Below are 18,700 nucleotides of genomic sequence, written 5' to 3'. Positions count from 1 at the left end.
CTGCATTTAGCTTTGAGCACTGAGAAGAAAGTCCTGGTTGGAGGCACCAGCTGTAGAATTCAATGAAATGACTGAACAGCTCCATCCTCAAGTGGTAACTTGCAGGATGATCACCACAAAGGGAGCACATAGCTGTAGGTGGATGCTTTGGGGGCTGGTATGTGGGGCCAGTGACTAAGTGAGGGGCAACAGGAGTTGTAGAAGGAACAGTCTGCTGACACGGTTATTGTGGTTGCAGAAACTACACCCATGATGACCCCATTGTGTCTAGGAGAAGGGATGAGAGCAGGGCAAACTGGTGCTGGCATGCCATTAGGCTGTACCTCTGTCGTGTGGTGAAAGACATGAGTGGGTACTATGTACAGCGACTGGAGATACTAAACTTTGTTGGGGATAAGGGTAGACTTATGTGGGTAGACACATGGCTGTCTGGTAGGAGCTGTGGGGGGAGAAGTATGGTGTCATAGCTCCTCTGACAGGGGGAACAGACACATTGTAAGGTGTGCCAGGACTATAGCCTGAATAACCGAATTCCTTTGGCATTTGCACAGGGAACCCCAGAAGAGCCAGGGTTATAAACAGAATTCATGATGTCAAGAACACAGCCTGATGTGCATGCTCGTCAAAGCCAGCACAACCAGCAGTACTGAATGATTCTCTTTAAAGTCATTACGTAAATTTTGACCTGGAATTAGGATAGAATTGGAACGTATTTCTGAATGGAGGGGTGGGAGGCTCACATGTTTCATCCTTTCCTTAGTTTAAGTTGTGGAGGAGCAAGAAACATTTTTCTTTATAGCCAGTGGCAAATCGTCTATGCTCCCATAAATAATCCCTTGACGTATCAAATGTAAGTCCCTTCATTAAATTCACTGAGTCACACTACAGGATACATTAATGTGGAGGGGGACTAGTTGGGAAGAACAAGGGGTGGTAATCAGGTGATGAGAGTGATCAAAAGACACTTTCCTTATGAAACTGTAATAATGAAATTTATTATTATAGAATTACTATATGCTAATTAAAAGTTTAAAACTTTTAGAGCTTCCCAACCTACAACATATTTGTTGTATAAAAATGTAAGAAATGCTCTTAAAAAGAAGTCTTAATTGAAACAAAAAATAAGCGAGAGCTATGGTGTTTAAAGAACTATAAAGTATTGGTATGCTTAATTGTTTGGTACACTGAAACGGTTGTGTAGACATTTAAATCGTATGAATTATTTAGAGACTTTACATTTTATTTGCACTTCATATTAAAGTATATTTAAACAACAGTCTAAAATATTTTTGAGGGTTCTGGAGAGAAGGCTCAGAGGTTAAGAGCCTGGCCTCTCTTCCACAGGCCCCGAAAATGAGATCTGGCGCCCTCTTCTGGCCTACAGGTATAATGCAGCCAGAACACTGTATACATAATAAATCATAGAAAAATATTTTTGAAAGTCTATAAATATACTTGTGCCTTTTAAAATACAAATTAATTTAAAGCAGGATGCATGATCAGCATTGACAATTATAAAATTAAATACTGATTAACTGTTTAAGAAACTAAAGATTGAACCTGGTCAGCAGTTGAAAAGCACTTGCTCTTCTTACAGAGGACCTGGGTTTAGTTCCCAGCAACCAGATGTCAGCACAAAACTGTCCATAATAAATTCAGTTCTATGGGAATCTGAAGCACTCTTTCGACTTCTATGGATAGTTCATACATGGGCACTGCATACATGTTTGCTACAGTACATATAGATAAAATACTCATACATATTTTTTAAAGAAAAGGAAAGAAAGCACCAAAAATGTTCCAATTCCCACAGTATCAAACATCCATGTCTGATCTAATTCAGGTTATTTTGCCAAGCAGCTTTCCAGAGGTGTTCTCATCCCCTTCAGCATTGGATGGGTGCCCCAAGAGGCCCAGGGTCCATGCCCAAGAGCTCCAAGGCCCACAAACTTGCAGGCCCATGGCGAGCCCATTCTTGTCTGATATCCTGCTCTTAGTCTTGGGACTGGACATTCTTCTTCAGTCCTTGGGTCACTTCAGCCAAATCTCCCTGAATCTGAGTGGCAACTGCTCCTTGTGCCTATGATCTGAACTGTGACCCTAAGCACCTCTTTCCTCAAGGACTAGGGTCACTTCTTATGTCCCAGTATGATTAGCAAGCGTGTAACCTATCTGACAAAGACACAATCCCCTGCAGCGGTGTCAAAGAACTTGCAACCCTCTAGAATCCCTGCCACTGAATGACTGATACTTCTCCTTTCCCTTCGCCTGCCTTGTGCCCTATGCTTCCCTTCCCCCATCCAGACTGCAGCCCTTTCTTCCTCCTGCTCTTTACAGTCTCAGAATCTCCCTCCCAGGTGCCCTGGTCCTCCTGGTTTCCCTCATGCCCCCTGCCTGAAGTAGGCAAGGCTAGCATCTCAGACTCACTGCCATTCTCCTCCATCTTCACTGCATGGTGTGCTTTTATCTCCCACCTCCCCCTGCCCCTCCCCAGCCCCATCTTGAGCTCTTTGAGTTCTGGAGGAGCTCTTTGAGACTAGGCCTGAGCTCTGACCTTCTGACTTTGTGTCTGCCTGGTCCATGTTTAGCAAAGCTCTTGCTCAGTCAGTTGAGCTGTCCTGCATAGCGGAGCGCTCTCGAGGTCTGCTTTGTGATCTTTGTGCATACACCCAGCAGAAGTCTGGAGACTCTGCCTGACTTAGGCAAAGACCTTTTATCTTTATTCAGCCAGGATTATCCCTTACTAAGGTGGGGATCCTGTGAGTGGTTTGTCATCCACAGTCCCCTACCCTATTCCTTGGTTGTGAATTCCTACTTTTCCAGTGTAGACTACAGTAAATATAAATCCCAGAATTCACTGCAAGGCACTTCTGCAGCTGTGTCTACATTCACCTCTCTTCCCCAGCATAATTTACATATCTGGTATCCCCAATGGGTTTCAGACAATAGAGAGGCAGGCAGCCTCTGATTTGATCTTAGCCAACCTTTGACCTTGTGCTCTGCACCTCTCCCTGTGCCTACTTGGAAAGTGCCATTGGAATCCTGCCTTTCTGTCCATATTTCAGAAAAAAGTTGGATATTTTCCTTTTATATTATGTTGCTATAACTGAGTCAGAATCAGTTGCATACCTGTACATGTTTCACAACTATTTTCACTTTTGATCTGTTGGCTATTAATAAATAATCCTAAATTGTGGCTCCTGGAATCTTCTCTGAAAGTCTGTAAGGACACACTTGACTTCTTAGGATTAATTCTATTCTCCACATGTCTTTTGAAAGTCTCTAGGCTCAAATACTTTTGTTTCTGATTCTGTATTGTGTGGGCATTATTCCCAGGTGTATTAGACTGCAGACATTTCCCTTGGTCTTGATGAGTAGATCTTCTGATCTGTGTAATCCAATTTCTCCTATGATCCAGTTGTTAGTGAGTCTAGAAGAACACGTCATGAAGTGGCTTCAGGTCAAAGATAGCAGTGTGGCACTGTTCCTGATTCCTTAGGGAGAGCTAGTCTGGGTAGCAGGTGGTGCAACTCTGAGCATAACAGCTTCTTATTTTTCCCTATGTTTGGTGCACCTAGTCTTAAACCAATCCTACAAAGACAGTCACACAAGGGTTAAGTTAATATAATAAATGGTATTCTAATGACAGAATAGATTGTGTAATGGGATTTGAGGAAACTTTTATAGAGGTGGTTTTTATTTTATTTTATGGGAATTGAATAATGAACCTTGCAGGGACTTCAGAAGTGTACTGCCACTACACTTAACTAGTAAGATTTAAAAACCCATTGTCTGGGCTTGGAGAGATGGTTTTTCCAGAGGATCATGGTTCAAGCCCCAGGACCCACATAGCAGCTCACAACCATTTCTAAATAGTTCCAGATGATCCAAAGCCCTATTGTGGCCTCTCCAGGTACCAGGCCACATATGTGGTATACAAACATGTATACAGGCAAAACACACTCATATTTATAAAATAAAAATTTTCAATAACCCATTTTCAATAGTTCTTATATAACAGAAAGATGATAGTGCCTCTCAAGAAGAATGGTTATCTGGGATGTTTGATGCACTGGTTCCCATCACCAAAAGGCAAAAACGAAATCCCTGGAGAAATCCCATTACAGGCAACATTGTATCTTGTCCTTTATTAAACCCATTGTGACCATCTAGGCCCTGAGACAGTGAAGGCCTGGTTCTCCATCCTCCTTCAGGTTTGACTGTGAATCTGGCTTTCAGCTTTGGGGTGTGGGCTCATTAGCATGTTCTGTTGAGCTTCACTTGTACCAATTTTCCAGTTAAGTAATAGCAGATAGAGAAACTAGAAACCTGAAAGTTCCTCCTTTGTTATATCCCTCCCTCAGTTTACCTACTGTGGTGTCATTAAAGTTCTGGGGGTAGACAGACCTATGTATGGGGCCTATACATATGGGGAAAATACTCATCTACTGTCAAACCTTTTAGACATTAATATCTCCAGCAAGTTTTCCTCAGACCTCCCCCTACTCTATTGTGTAGAAACTGATAAGAACCTTATTGTGAAGCTAGTATTAGGATCAGGCATCTAAAATTAGTCTGGCATGGATGGTATTGGTGATTCGTATAAACTCTCAGTATTGTGACCCCTAATCTCCTCGAAATATGCACTATTTCTGGGGCTTTTCAGGGTACCTATGAAAGATGAACTCCAAATACATGGAACAATTTAAAAGAAGCACCCAGCAGAAAGAAAAGCTTTGTAGTTCTTAAAATTTGCAGTTTGGGAACTTGCTGAAGACAGTGCTATGTAAAACTCATTAAGTTGGATCCTGAAAGGATGGAGCACTCTGTCCTGTGATATTTGTGGCCTTTTCATATGTCAGTGGTATATAGGGGCTGGATTTTTCATACCTCGATACACAAAAATACAGGAGTGCCAGTAAGTTACACCTTTTATAGTTAGGGTGGAGTGTGGTGTGGAAGTCTTATGTCAGCCATAGCTGCAGCGCTTTTTTTTTTTATGTTTTTATTGTTGGATTGTTTGTTCCTGCACAGCTTCATCACACTTTCTATCTCTGTGAGTTTGACAACTGTACAGACCTCATATAGATGTAAATATATTCTATTATTGCTCCTATGTCTAGATTAGGTCTTATTGCAACAGAGTTTCAAGATATAATCATGCTATAGCATGAACTGGTGTCATTCTTTTTGGAGGATGTTTCTGGACATTGAAACTAGTGTTTCATTACATCTTGATCACTAAGAGGGATTCAAGCCTTTTCTAATATGAATTTTACTGCTTAATCATTCATCCTACAAATGTTACTGTGGTGCTTCTCTTACATATTGTGAAAAATATGGGTGTGACTGTGTGGACACACACATGTGCTCAAGCTTCTTCCTTCAGTTACCTTGGTATATATTCAGAAGCACAATGGAACAGCAGGACTGTAAATTCATAATGCCTTAAAATAAATGTCTTACTATCTACTGAATCATTTCACTAGTAATTAATACTTGACATGATCAGATACTCTCCATATACTCACCAACAGAAGATAGTGTCTGTCTTCTGAAAAATAACCATCCTAATCTATGTGTGATATAACTTCATTGGGGTTCGAATTAATGCTAATGTTTTAGAAATAAACATTTTGGCCTCTGGCTTTAAAACAATTGTCTCCAATTTCACAGAAGGATTTCTACCCACGTTACTACATGCAAGAATTAGAAAGTGACAGTTCTGCCTATGGAATCCCCTTGGGACCAACCAGCTTCCCAGAGCTGCATGCTGTCACCCTGAGATCCACTGCCCAGTCACTGCTCCACCTACCTTTACCAGACCTACTTACACAGGGAACATCCAGGTTAAATCCCTCCTCCCAAACCTTTCCCCACTGGGCCCCCTGGAGCATACTCAGCTGCCCTGAGTTATGCACTGCCCCCCTGAGAACCACAGGCAGCCCATAAGGTTGTCCAAGACCTACCTCATCAGAAACATCCATGTTAGGTTCATTTCCCAAGATTTGCTACACTAAGAATATCCAGGGGCAACCAGATGGCTAAAAGCCAGAATAAGAAGACAATCAATAAGAGTCAGGATAATATGGCACAACCAGAACCCAGCTATGTCACTGCAGCTAGCCTGAATGTCCTAAAACAGCAGAAGCACAAGAAAATGAGCTTAAATATAACCTTATAAAGATGAGAGGGACCTTCAAAGAAAAAAAGGAATAAACCCGTTAAAGAAATACAGGACAGTAGAATCACATAGGTAAAGGAAATGAATAAAAGTGTTGAAGACCTGAAAATGGAAATAGAAGCAATAAAGGAAATGCAAACTGAGGGAATCCTAGAGATGGAAGACGCAGGGAAAAGAACAGGAACAAGAGATGCAAGCATCACCAACAGAATACAGGAGATGGAAGAGAGAATCTCAGTTGTAGAAAAAATTGATACATCAGCCAAAGAAAATGTTATTCCTAAAAATGTCTAACACAAAACATCCAGAAAATATGAAACACAATGAAAACACCTAAATTAAGAATAGAAGAAAGTTACATTTTCAAGTTCCAAGGACCAGAAAATATTTTTAACAAAGCCATAAAAGAAAAATTTTCCAACCTAAAAAATAAGATGCCTATAAACATACAAAAAACTTATAGAATACCAATTAAACTGGACCATAAAAGAAAATCCTCCTGCCAAGTAATAATGAAAATGCTAAATCTACAGAACAACAAAGAATATTAAAGCCTGCAAGGGGAAACGGCCAAGTAACATACAAAGGCTGAATTATCAGAATTACACCTGACTTCTGAACAGAGACTCTAAAAGCCAGAAGAAGATCCTGAGCAGATGTCATCCAAACCCTAAGAGAACAAAAATGCCAGCCCAGGTTACTATATCCAGGAAAACTCTCAGTCACCATAGATGGAGGAAAGAAGACATTCCAAGACAAAACCTTTTTTGTGGCAATCAATCATTTATTGGCTTGTTTCATCTCCACTACCACATCGGTCATTCACCATTTAAATACCTGGCTTCATCAGAAACTGTTTCAACACGTTTTTCTTCTTCCTACCATAAAGATACAGTAATTTACCTTAAAACCTATGAGGAAGCATCCTGGTTCTGCCTACTTTCCTAATGCTTCTGAGATAAATGTTTACAGCAAGTCAGCAGGCTGAAGCCGGGAAGTGGAGCCAGTCTCCATGACCTAACATATGTGTGGCTGAAACTACCAACCCTAAACTATAGAACTCCATAGTTCCCATTTCCCTTTGTTCTGTTAGCTCAAGTAAACGCAACTTACCTCTAACATATTCATAAAAATACTTAAGCCTCAAGGTCCTCAATAATTTGGGAGTACTGAACTAGCTCCACCCTGACACTTCTGACAGAGGTAACACTTCACTTACTGAGAGGTCTCCACAACCTGCTGTTAGAACCCACATACACAACACTGACAGCCAGTCACGGTCATGGGGTTTACTCTTCAGGTCGTCCTTTGACATTAGTCAGCTTTAACTAGGCCAGAGTCCAGCAGGAAAGTGCAAGGGGCACCAGATCCACCATGTCTTATGTTGCTACTGTTTTCTCTTCTTTACTGGAAGGCTGTACTGAGCCAGGTTTTACCCACGACAGGCCAGCAACATGAACACTCCTCTATCCTCAGCATTTGTGCTGCCTGGACACCCTTGGTGTAGAGCGCTGGCTGCCGAGTACCACCACCGGCCAACGGCATCTCCGACTATAGTGCAGCCTGCCCCCTGCCACTCCTCTTCCACTGACAAAACCTATCTATCTAAACACTGTCTATCCACAAGACCAATATAAAACACTAGAAGGAAAACTTAAACACAAAGAGCATAACTACACCCTAAATAAACCACAAAAAAAAAAAAAAAAACTTTCCACATCAGCAAAACAAAGGAAGGGAAACACACACAGAGACAGAGACAAACAGAGAGAGACAGAGACAGAGAGACCGACATACACAGGGAAAGAGACAGACAGACAGACAGATACACACAACAGAGATAGAGACAGAGAGAGACAGACAGAGACAGAGAGACCAACATACACAGGGAAAGAGACAGACAGACCGAGACAGAGAGAGACAGACACACAGGGAGAGAGACACAGAGAGAGACAGACAAAGAGAGACAGAGACAGACAGAGACAGATACACATAAGAAGAGAGACAGACAGATACACAGAGAGAGAGAGGAGAGGGAGGGAGGGAGAGAGGAGAGGGAGGGAGGGAGGGAGAGAGAGAGAGAGAGAGAGAGAGAGAGAGAGAGAGAGAGAGAGAGAGAGAGAGAGAGATACTACCACCACCTCTATCAAAATAACAGGAGCCATCATTGGTCATTAACATCTGTCAATACTAATGGACTCAATTCTCCAATAAAAAGACACAGGCTACCAGACTGGACAGACTGGATATGGAAATAAGATGCATCATTCTGCTTCATACAATAAACACTTTAGTAAGCATTTTTTGTCTGTCTGTTTGTTTTTAATATAGCCATTGTACCAATCAACAAAACCTGGAGTAATCAACTACCCAGCTATCATTATGGGGAGATGTCAGGCTGCCAGCACTCAAGGGGACTACCATAAACATGGGGAAAGCAGCCATTGCCCTGTTCTGTGCCCAATCTGACGTTCCACTAGCTTGCTAGAATCCTATCATCTTGTGTCACAGTTATACAAGCAGACATGGACACTCGTACAATTAGAGCAGTATAGAAGCCCCCCTCACTATCCATTGGGCCCCACCCACAGACTGCAGTACCCACATTTCCCCTTATCTTTTAAAAAACAGGAACTGTGTTGTAGGTAACTTTTAGGGCCATATATTTTGGCATAACCCTGCCCATTGTCATACCAGCTACAGTGGAAACTTGTTGCAATATAAACTGGAGTAGGCAGGGTTCAATCATCATGATGCACCATAGAGCAAGCACAGAAGTCACCACCGTTAACAACCAGGTAACTAACGAGAGGGCTTTGGAACCAGGACATTGGCTGATTGTTGGTACTGGGTAAGCAATTTTGTGTGTAGATTTTCCGGGGCATTTACATCGGATTCAAAAATATTTGACTCATCAACATAAAAGCAACATTCCTCCCATAACATAATGCAAGTGCCCCCATGCTCAGCAGTTATCAGATCCAGGGGTTTCCTATTCTGCAGCACCATTATGGCTAGAGTTCTTCTGGCATAGGCTTTTCCAGTCTGGAGTTGTCTGGTCAAGTTTGTCTCCAACCAGAGGCTGGGAATAAATGAGAGCTATCCCAGAGGCTCCTACACACCCCATGAAGAAGGCAAGTTCCCTCCCCGCATCAGCAAGGAAACAAAGATCTCCCAGTACGATTTTGGAGCAAAAAATGCCATCTCCTCAGGCTCATATAGGAAAACCTGTGGAACAGCAAGAACTGGGGTACAGGGAGAGGGAGAAGCAGCATTCATGTAGGCAGTCACAAGACCCTGTACCACAGGACGAAAGCACGGGGTGCACACGTTAATTCAGTCACTGTGATGTTACTGAAACAGGGCCTGTCTATATTTTAGCTCCTTTTAAACAGACGGGGGTACTCCCACCAAACCAAACTCGGGGATGTCGTGTAACTTGGAGTGGGTACCTTTTGCAGCTAGGTGATGAGTGACCGAGGCAGTAACGGGCAAGGCTGCCAATAGCAGGTGAGCACTGGAACACAACCGGAGTGCTGGGAGGCACTGTGAGTAGTAAAACTAAAAAAAAACAACCACATATCGGATGTGCTGGTTCCAGGAGACCATTCCCTGAATCTGTTTATATACCTGTTTTTAATGAGAAAAACGTAATGGTTTATCTGCCCTGGCTGTTAGCCAGAACCTGGAAGTACAGATGGTACCAATAGGGTAGTGGCCATAGATAGGTCTTGTACATTTTTTTTTCTGTGACCCCTACTCACCATCACTCATCCCAGAAATCATGGACACTAAGTAGACATTTAACTCCTTGTTTTGGTAAAGATGGATTTTTAGTCACATTATATTCCATCAGTAATATGAGCAGTGGCACCATCCTCAATATTCTTCTTTTGTTAAGCATGTGTCTTTATATTTTGCTTCCTGTCTATAAGGAATGCCAAGAAATGGATTCCATCTGCAAGGGAAGCTTCTAGGGGTATGTTCAAGAATCAACGAGGAATCACAGTCTACTAACTGATTTTGTCAGTTAACATACTGAGGTCCATAAAGGTTTTTTTAGCCCCAGCACAGGGGTTGACAGAAATGAGAACCCCCAGCAGGGGCATAGCAAGGGGTAATTAGTGAGCAATACGAGCCTGTGAATTAGAGACGATGATAGCACACCTCAGGAGACATCTGCTGAGCCAGGGTCACTAGATTCATCAAGGTCTGTAAACGGGAGGCTTCTCTGAGCATGTAGCCTGCATCGCATCCTCTGCTGGGCTCCTCCTCCATTGGGCCTTGGGTCCATCCTTTTTGGAGGAGATCATGGTCGGTCAGGAGCTTGTGTGCCTCTATTACAAAAAGCTTTGTAATTAAACACTTTAAATATTTTGTGGATCTCTGAAGTGTATATTTAAATGGACAAAGGTTTGTTTCTAGTTTTCTGTCCTACGTTTAGCCTTGAAAATGTATACAGGTATACAGGAGGCTTAATGAGTCTTGTTTTTGTAATATATTACATTACTATCTAGCATGCCTACAAATACAGTTTTGAACACATTTGATCATATATAATGTAACTATTAACTTGCATGTTTTAATTGTCCTTAACAGTGAGTAGTGTATATAAGGTTAGGATTCTGTAGCTTTATTCTTTACTTACCTTGAGGCTTAAAATTAACAATCTTTGAACTGAAGTTTAGTATCAAAATAAAGCTTTTAATCATAAATAAGGTCCTTAGGCAGACTGGCAATTTTACTGATCCTGAAAGTGGGCACAGAAAAATAATCAAAATAGCCCTTCCCTGGGTGAAATGGAAAACATCCAAATAGCTAAAGCTTAAAAGGAGAAGAAGCTAGACAGATATTACTGGGAACATGAGTAAGCCTTAGGAGCTTATACATTTTGATTATTAAATATATCTTATTAACCAAACATATGTTGTTGTTTATCTGTATGTTCTAGCCCTTTGGTTTTGAGCAATTAGAAAAGACATAAATAATTAGACATATATTTTAAATTATCCTTTGTTAATTTAAATGGATCTGTATAATTTAAAATTTTTATCATCATATACAATATATTTTAAATCAGACTTGAATCATATATACAGTATGTTGTACCAAATATAATTTTGAATTTTTTTATCATCATATAAAATCCATATCAATCTAAAATATTTAAGAATTGATGTTTTCTTAGTCTAAAAGTAGGTAAAATACTAATCATAGTCCATTATGACTGAGAAAGTTTTGTGCTTGTTGCATATGGTCATCTTAAGATGGTGAAGTTGCACGGAAGGTTGCAAGCCATGTGGCTATTTACATAGTGATGAGGTTACCAGCCAAGATGAAGAAGAGCCATATGGTTGTTTAAAAACATTAGTGTATTCCTTTAAAGAGTTGGAGCCAAGTTATATTTATGTATATGTAAATACAAGTTACAAATAGAGAGAATTGAATTTTATATATATATATATATATATATATATATATATATATATATATATATATATACATATATATAAAACATAGACATAGGAGGCCAAATAAGCTTATTTTGGTAATTAATCATAACTATAAGTAGAATATATGAACATGTTAAAGAATCTGATTATGTAGTGTTTGATAACTAATTTTTGTTTTAATTATTTTAACAGTTTATAATAACTGTTTGTATTTAAGCATGAAGGCAATGTTTGTACACGTAAAAGATTAATAAGTTGGAGAAAAATAGCAAGACCTTGGCCCAGGGAGCTGTTATCACAAGGTCACAATTTGTATTGTAGCTTACTTGGTTATCAACAGTGTAGAATTTAGCTTTAGAAATGAAGGGGAGCTACACATTGGGCTGGAAAGAGCTCATTGCCTGTGTGGGCAACAGTGAAAAAGCCTGCACAGGGGCGTGGAGGTGTGGGATATGATGTGTGTGTGTGTGTGTGTGTGTGTGTGTGTGTGTGATCTTCATCATCCTTGGCAGCCCCAGGATTCAGTTTTTTTTACCATACAAGGGAAGCATAGATAAACCCCCAGGGATAGATAAACCCCAGGCCAAGTTGCCACTACCAGAGGGAGGACAGGCCAGTGGATACTGATGCCTTTGGCTGTCAGGGAGTCTGGGTTTTTTTTTCCTGGTGATAAGCCAGGGTGGGTGGGGAATTGTGGGAGGGAGTGACAGTGACAGGAAGGGGTATGGGTTGGGGGTGAGGGATGGGGGAGGTGGTGATGGTGGTGACAGAGTGGAACCTTTTGCCTCCTCCTCATAGCCTTGAGGAGTGTACAATAAATCTTTGTTGGCTTCACTTTGTAAGAGGAACATTCTGTCTCTTGGAAGACTTTGACACCTCCTTTATCTGTAGAAGGGTCTTGTTCAGGAGTGGCTTAGAACATGTTATTGAATTCTTGCCCATTTTTTGTCCCTCAGGCTTCTTCAAGAAGACCTTAGGTGACCTTGGTGCAGAGCCTCCGAGGCAGACAGGTACAGAAGCAACAATTGGGAGAAAAATTAGGGTAGAAGCTTATCCTCAAACTCTTTCTTTGGGGCCTGGCAGATTATCCGATCTCAAGTGTGTCCGTCCCATATGCCCCACCAGGATGCAGGGGCAGAGGTCTATGAACTTTATCATAAAAGCTATTAAGCTATTTAGTAGAAACCTTTATCTGTCTGTTCTCCAGGATTCCCATCAAATGCTGATCTGACTGCTCTGTCTGTGAGAGGGGTCTTGCCCATTTCCAGAGAGATCCACTCACCCAGTTGGTTGCAGGGCTCTTCTCCAGGGTCCCTTTTATGGAACCAGATACGGAAACCAGAATGGGAGGCAGTGAGGAAAGCAGAGTCACGAATCTGTGCAACAGACTCCGGAGACCAGCACCGAGTACAGAGCTACTACTGTACTGCATAGCAGCAAGTATATTCATACAGCCTTTAGATCAACGGGGAATCAACACTAGCTGTGGAGTAGCCAATCATTTATTGTCATTATGGGAAGGTTCCAGACTGCCAGCACCTGGGGGGACCTCCATAAAGACAGGGAAAGGAGAAACTGCCCTGTTCTGGGCCCAACGTAAGGATCACTGTTTGATAAGTGTCTCACAGTATGTCAGCAGACATAGGCATGTGAATACTATTAGAGCAGAATAGAAGCTTCCCCCACTGTCGTCCAGGTCTTACTCACTGCTTCTAAAACTTATACTCCTATTGGAAAATCTGAACAAAATGGACAACTTTCCAGATAGATACCACTTACCAAGGTTAAATCAAGATCAGGCAAACTAAACAGCCCAATAACCCCTAAAGAAATAGAAGCAATCATTAAAAGTCTCCAAACTTAAAAAAAAAAAAAAAAAAGGCCTGGGGCCAGATGGTTCTAGTGCAGAATTCTACTAGACTTTCAAAGATCTAATTCTCAATGCTCCTTACCCTACTCCACAAAACAGAAACAGAACGAACACTTCCAAACACATTCTATGAAGCCTAAACCACACAAAGACTCAACAAAGAAAGAGAACTTTAGACCAATTTCCCATATAAATATTGATGCAAAAACACTCAATAAAATACTCACAAACCGAACCCAGAAACACATCAAAAACATCATTTACTATGATCAAGTAGACTTCATTCAAGAGATGCCAGGAAGGCTCAATATATGAAAATGTATCAACATAACCCAGCAAATTTCAAAAAAAAAAAAAAAACCTGAAAGAAAAAAATCACATGATAATATCATTAAATGTTTTTTTTATTATTTAAAAAAAACTTTGATTTAATCCAACATGGCTTAATGTTAAATGTCTTGGAGAGATCAGGAATACAAAGGCACATACCAAAATACAATAAAAGCAATATACAGCAAGCTGATAGCCAACATCAAGTTAAATGGAGAGAAACTTAAAGCAATTCCACTAAAACAGGGATAAAATAAGCCTCCCAAGTTACTCCACATCTATTCAATGTAGTACAACTCTGGAAATCAATTTGGAAGTTTCTCAAAAAATTGTGATTAGTCCTACCTCAAACTATACGACTCCTGGATGCATGCCCGAAAGATGTTCTACCACCCCCCCACAGACACTTTCTCAACTGTGTTCATAGCAGCCTTATTTATAATAGCCAGAAACTGGAAAATACCCAGATGTTCCTCAAGTAAAGAATAGATAAAGTGGTACATTTACACAATTAAATACTACTCAGCCATTAAAAACAAAGACATCATGAAAAATTTTAGGCAAATGAATGGAACTAGAAAATATCCCGAGTGAGGTAACCTGCCAAGTGCTGCACGACTGCTGTGGGCAGGATATCATGACACAGTTCCTGCCCCTGGAGCAGGGCCAGCAAGGCATGGGCCTCCATAAGTGTTGACAGTTGCATAAGTCTTGTTTTTTTTATAATCATTTTCATGTTCCTCTTTTAAGTCAACTAATCTGAGTCCTTTGGGGCTGACAGAGACAAAAGAGTGCGTATGGACTGGACTTAGTCTTCCTACACAGATGTACCAGAAGCACAGCTTGTTCCTCATGTCGGTCCCAAGCTTAAGCAGGGGTTATCTCTGGCACTGTTGCCTGCATTTGCATCCCTTGCCCATAGCCGGGCTGCCTTGTCTGGCCTCAGGGGGAGATGTACTTGGTCCTGCTGCAACTGAATGTAGCAGAGTGGGTGGGGGACTCCTCTCTTCCTTGGCTGATGGTAAATCCGTGAACCGGCCACATCCCAGGGAGGATTTTTTGTGACACTGGGTGAGGCTTGTTGCTTCTATGCCAACTATGCCAATAAATCAGGAATTATCAGAGTTGAAAATAATTTAGACAAGAGACAACAAGAGGATGAGTCTGATAATTCCTCATTATCAAACCGCTTGATTGGCACTCAAGATCCTCCTCACTGGCCTAGCTGACTCCTAGGACTCCTTCTTTATACAGGATTTTTGCATAGTAAATTGCTTCTTAAAACTCAGAGATACCTCAACTAAGCTAATAATTCTAAGGACCCAATGTTTAGTTGTTGGTCATGATCAAGAGCTTTAAAGTATTTGAGCAAAATGAAATATTGAAGTGACTAAAGTAACTCCATCTTCTGACTCCATTTAATGTCTGCCTAGACAGTACTCTGCTTCTGCTTCTCAACAGCCACATCCACTTTGGCAACACTTTTGGGACTGACCGTGACCCTGGCCATGCTCTGTCCAGATGTATAAACCAAAATAATTAAGTATGCTAGCATAACACATAAAACTGAAATAACTAGAGAAAGTGGAAATCAAATATAATTATGTTGTGTATGGAAAAATGCTAAGCTCTGCAAAAAGACAGCTGTTATAAGGTTACTCCAACCCCCTCTAACACTGACGTAATTGTGGCTTTTGTCCTTAAAAATACTGTGTCTCATAATCTCAGAGCTTAAGAGCATGGGGTTCAACTCTGAGAACCTACATGGCAGCTCACAACGGTGACTCCAGTTCCAGGAGATCTGACATCCTCACATGTACATACATGTAGGCAAAACACTAATGCACATAAAATAAAAATAAACTACTTAAAAATACTATACCCCTGAGCCTTGGCACAAAGAAACATTTTGGAGGCTGTACTGACTGGTTTTGTGTCAACGTGACACAAGCTGGAGTTATCACAGAGAAAGGAGCCTCAGTTGAGGAAATGCCTCCATGAGATCCAGCTGTAAGGCATTTTCTCAACTAGTGATCAAAGGGGGAGGGCCCAGACCATTGTGGGTGGTGCCATCCCTGGGCTGGTAGACCTGGGTTCTATAAGAAAGCAGGCTGAGCAAGCCAGGAGAAGCAAGCCAGTGAGTAACATCCCTCCATGGCCTCTGCATCAGCTCCTGCTTCCTGACCTGCTTGAGTTCCAGTCCTGACTTCCTCTGGTGATGAACATCGATATGGAAGTGTAAGCTGAATAAACCCTTTCCTCCCCAACTTGCTTCTTGGTCATAATGTTTTGTGCAGGAACAGAAACCCTGACTAAGACTTATTCTTGGTCTGGCCACTAGTAAAGGATTAATATTCTTACTTGGCTTGATTAGTATGGTCATCAGTAACTACTGTCTGGGGATCATTTCAAAAGGCTTATTGATTGAATTATATGTATTTAATAAAACCATTTAATGTCAGGTATGGCAGCATAAGCCTTTAATTCCAGCACTTGAAAGGCAGAGGCAGGTGGAATTCTGAGTTTGAGGCCAACCCAACATGACACACAAAGTGAGTTTTAGGGCAGCCAAGGCCACAAAGTCAGACTTTATCTAAATAAATACAAAATAATTAAACCAATTAATTTCTATGCTGTTGTCACAAGAAAATATTTTTTGTTCATTGCACACTGCCAGAGGATATTTCTTCTCCAATGAAATGTGTGTGTGTTTGTGTGTGTGTGTGTGTGTGTGTGTGTGTGTGTGTTAGTATGAGCAGCTGTAATGAAGATGAGGCTTCATCAAATTATTTGTGAAGCTATATAATCATTACCACAGTTAGTTATGGCCATAATTCTCGATATGAGGGATGAGTATAATCTAAATTTTAAAATGATCACATCAATTGAGAAAAGCTCATTACCAGATTAAACATCTATCAAACAGATGTGTGTGGCACCAGGGGTCAAGTATCAGCTATCCTGTATACCATATGTTTACATTACAATTCATAATAGTAACAAATTTACAGTTGTGAAATAGCAATAACATAATTTTATGGTGGGGGATCCCTATAAAATGTGGAACTGTGGTAAAGGGCTGCAGCATTAGGAAGGTTGAGAATCATGGCTCTAGCAAGTAGTGGCTAAATCATGGCTTCATCATCAGGAGGCTGGATTATATAAGTATGTTATGTTTGACAGCGATGCATGGAAATTTTGTATTAGGATGGGGGCTGCATTGTGTATTTAAGGTTTTCAAAGAGTGGCTTAAAGTTGTAAAATACTACTTAAAGACCAAGGTGAAATTAAAAATCTAAAATACTATTTAGAATAAAGAACGTAGTGGGATATCAGGTACATACATTGGGAATGAGATGGCTAAAGCCAGTGAGCCTGTAAATTCTGAAGTACAAAGGAGAGCCATTTCTTGGGAGAGAACAATGTGCTGTCACTTATGTACCAGCTAGTCAGCTACACACCCTAAGCCATGCAAGGCTGTCATGGAACAACTGATTTATGTCTACAAATGGATAATGAGATAAGGAACCAAGAGAATGGGAAGAGTGCAGAATCCCATAAGAACTGGCTTGAAGAGGTGGTAACTGGGTTAAAGGCAGAGAGGGACTGCAGGAGGAGTCACAGAGACCCATATTCCTCCATTGAGAGGTCAAAAGGTCAGGGGCTCTGCTGCTCTATCTACACCAGTGAAAAGTAAAAACAACACAGAAACCTATTTTTTACAAATATACATAAACCTTTTAAAAGAGCAATAAATGTAACAATGCCAGAATTATATTCACTATAACATATGATATTGTATTACATAACATAACATTACATTTTAAATATATCAAAGCCCTTCAGAAGAGGCTTTAGGGCCTTTCATCCTGACAAATGCTTAAGGAGGAACCAGCAATTTGGGACTGGGAATTCATCGGTCACCATCATTTCTTGGCATTTATGTTAAATTTTATAGCTTGTATGAACAAACAAAAAAGAATTTAGGCACAGTGAGCAGCTATAAACCTTACAAACTGAATACTATTGGAAAGGCAAAAGTAAAATTAAACATCAAACCTTCATCAGTTACTGTACTAGTCAGGGTTCTCTAAAGGAACAGAACAGTGAAAACAAGCATATATGTGTGTGTTCTTATATATGTTATATAGCATATATAATTACATATATGATCATATGTATGCAATTATTAGATTGGCACTGTCATATGACTAGCCACACAATGGCTATCTCACATTGGAGAGGCTGACTGTCTAGCAGTTGTTCAGTCCACAAGGGGAATTTCAACAGTCCCAATTTAGTACTGAGGCCTAGAGGATTCCTAAAAGGATGTTGGTCTGCAGTCTGTGTTGAAATCCCAAGGAAGTTGGTTCTACTGTCAGTGAAGGAATGCCCCAGCAAGCAGACTGATGAACTAACCAGGAAGAGTGAGGACAAGGACAAGCAGGTGAACTGCTAAGTTTCCATCTTCCATGCACTTTTATCTAGGCTGTCACCGGACAGTGCCACCCGAATTTAGGGTGCTTCTCCCTGCTTGAAATAATCTAATCAAGAAAATTGTTCATAATTATTTTGAAATTATAATATAATTACACCATTTCTGTCTTTCCTTTCCTTTCTCCAATCCCTCCCATGCAACCTCCATTCTCCTTTTCTCTTAAATTCATGGCTTTTCTTTAATTACTGATCCACCATGCATACATGCATATGTGTATGCATGTGCATATTATATATATCACATATACAGTATATAACACGTATATTATACATATCACATGTCTATTATATGTCACATATCATATGTGTGTGTATGTGTGCCCAACTGATAGATCTACAACACAATTTCTGCACCCAAGGCTCAGG

Source organism: Micromys minutus, assembly GCF_963924665.1.
Source record: "Micromys minutus genome assembly, chromosome: X".
Classification (NCBI taxonomy): Eukaryota; Metazoa; Chordata; class Mammalia; order Rodentia; family Muridae; genus Micromys; species Micromys minutus.
This window is presented reverse-complemented; position numbering follows the sequence as displayed.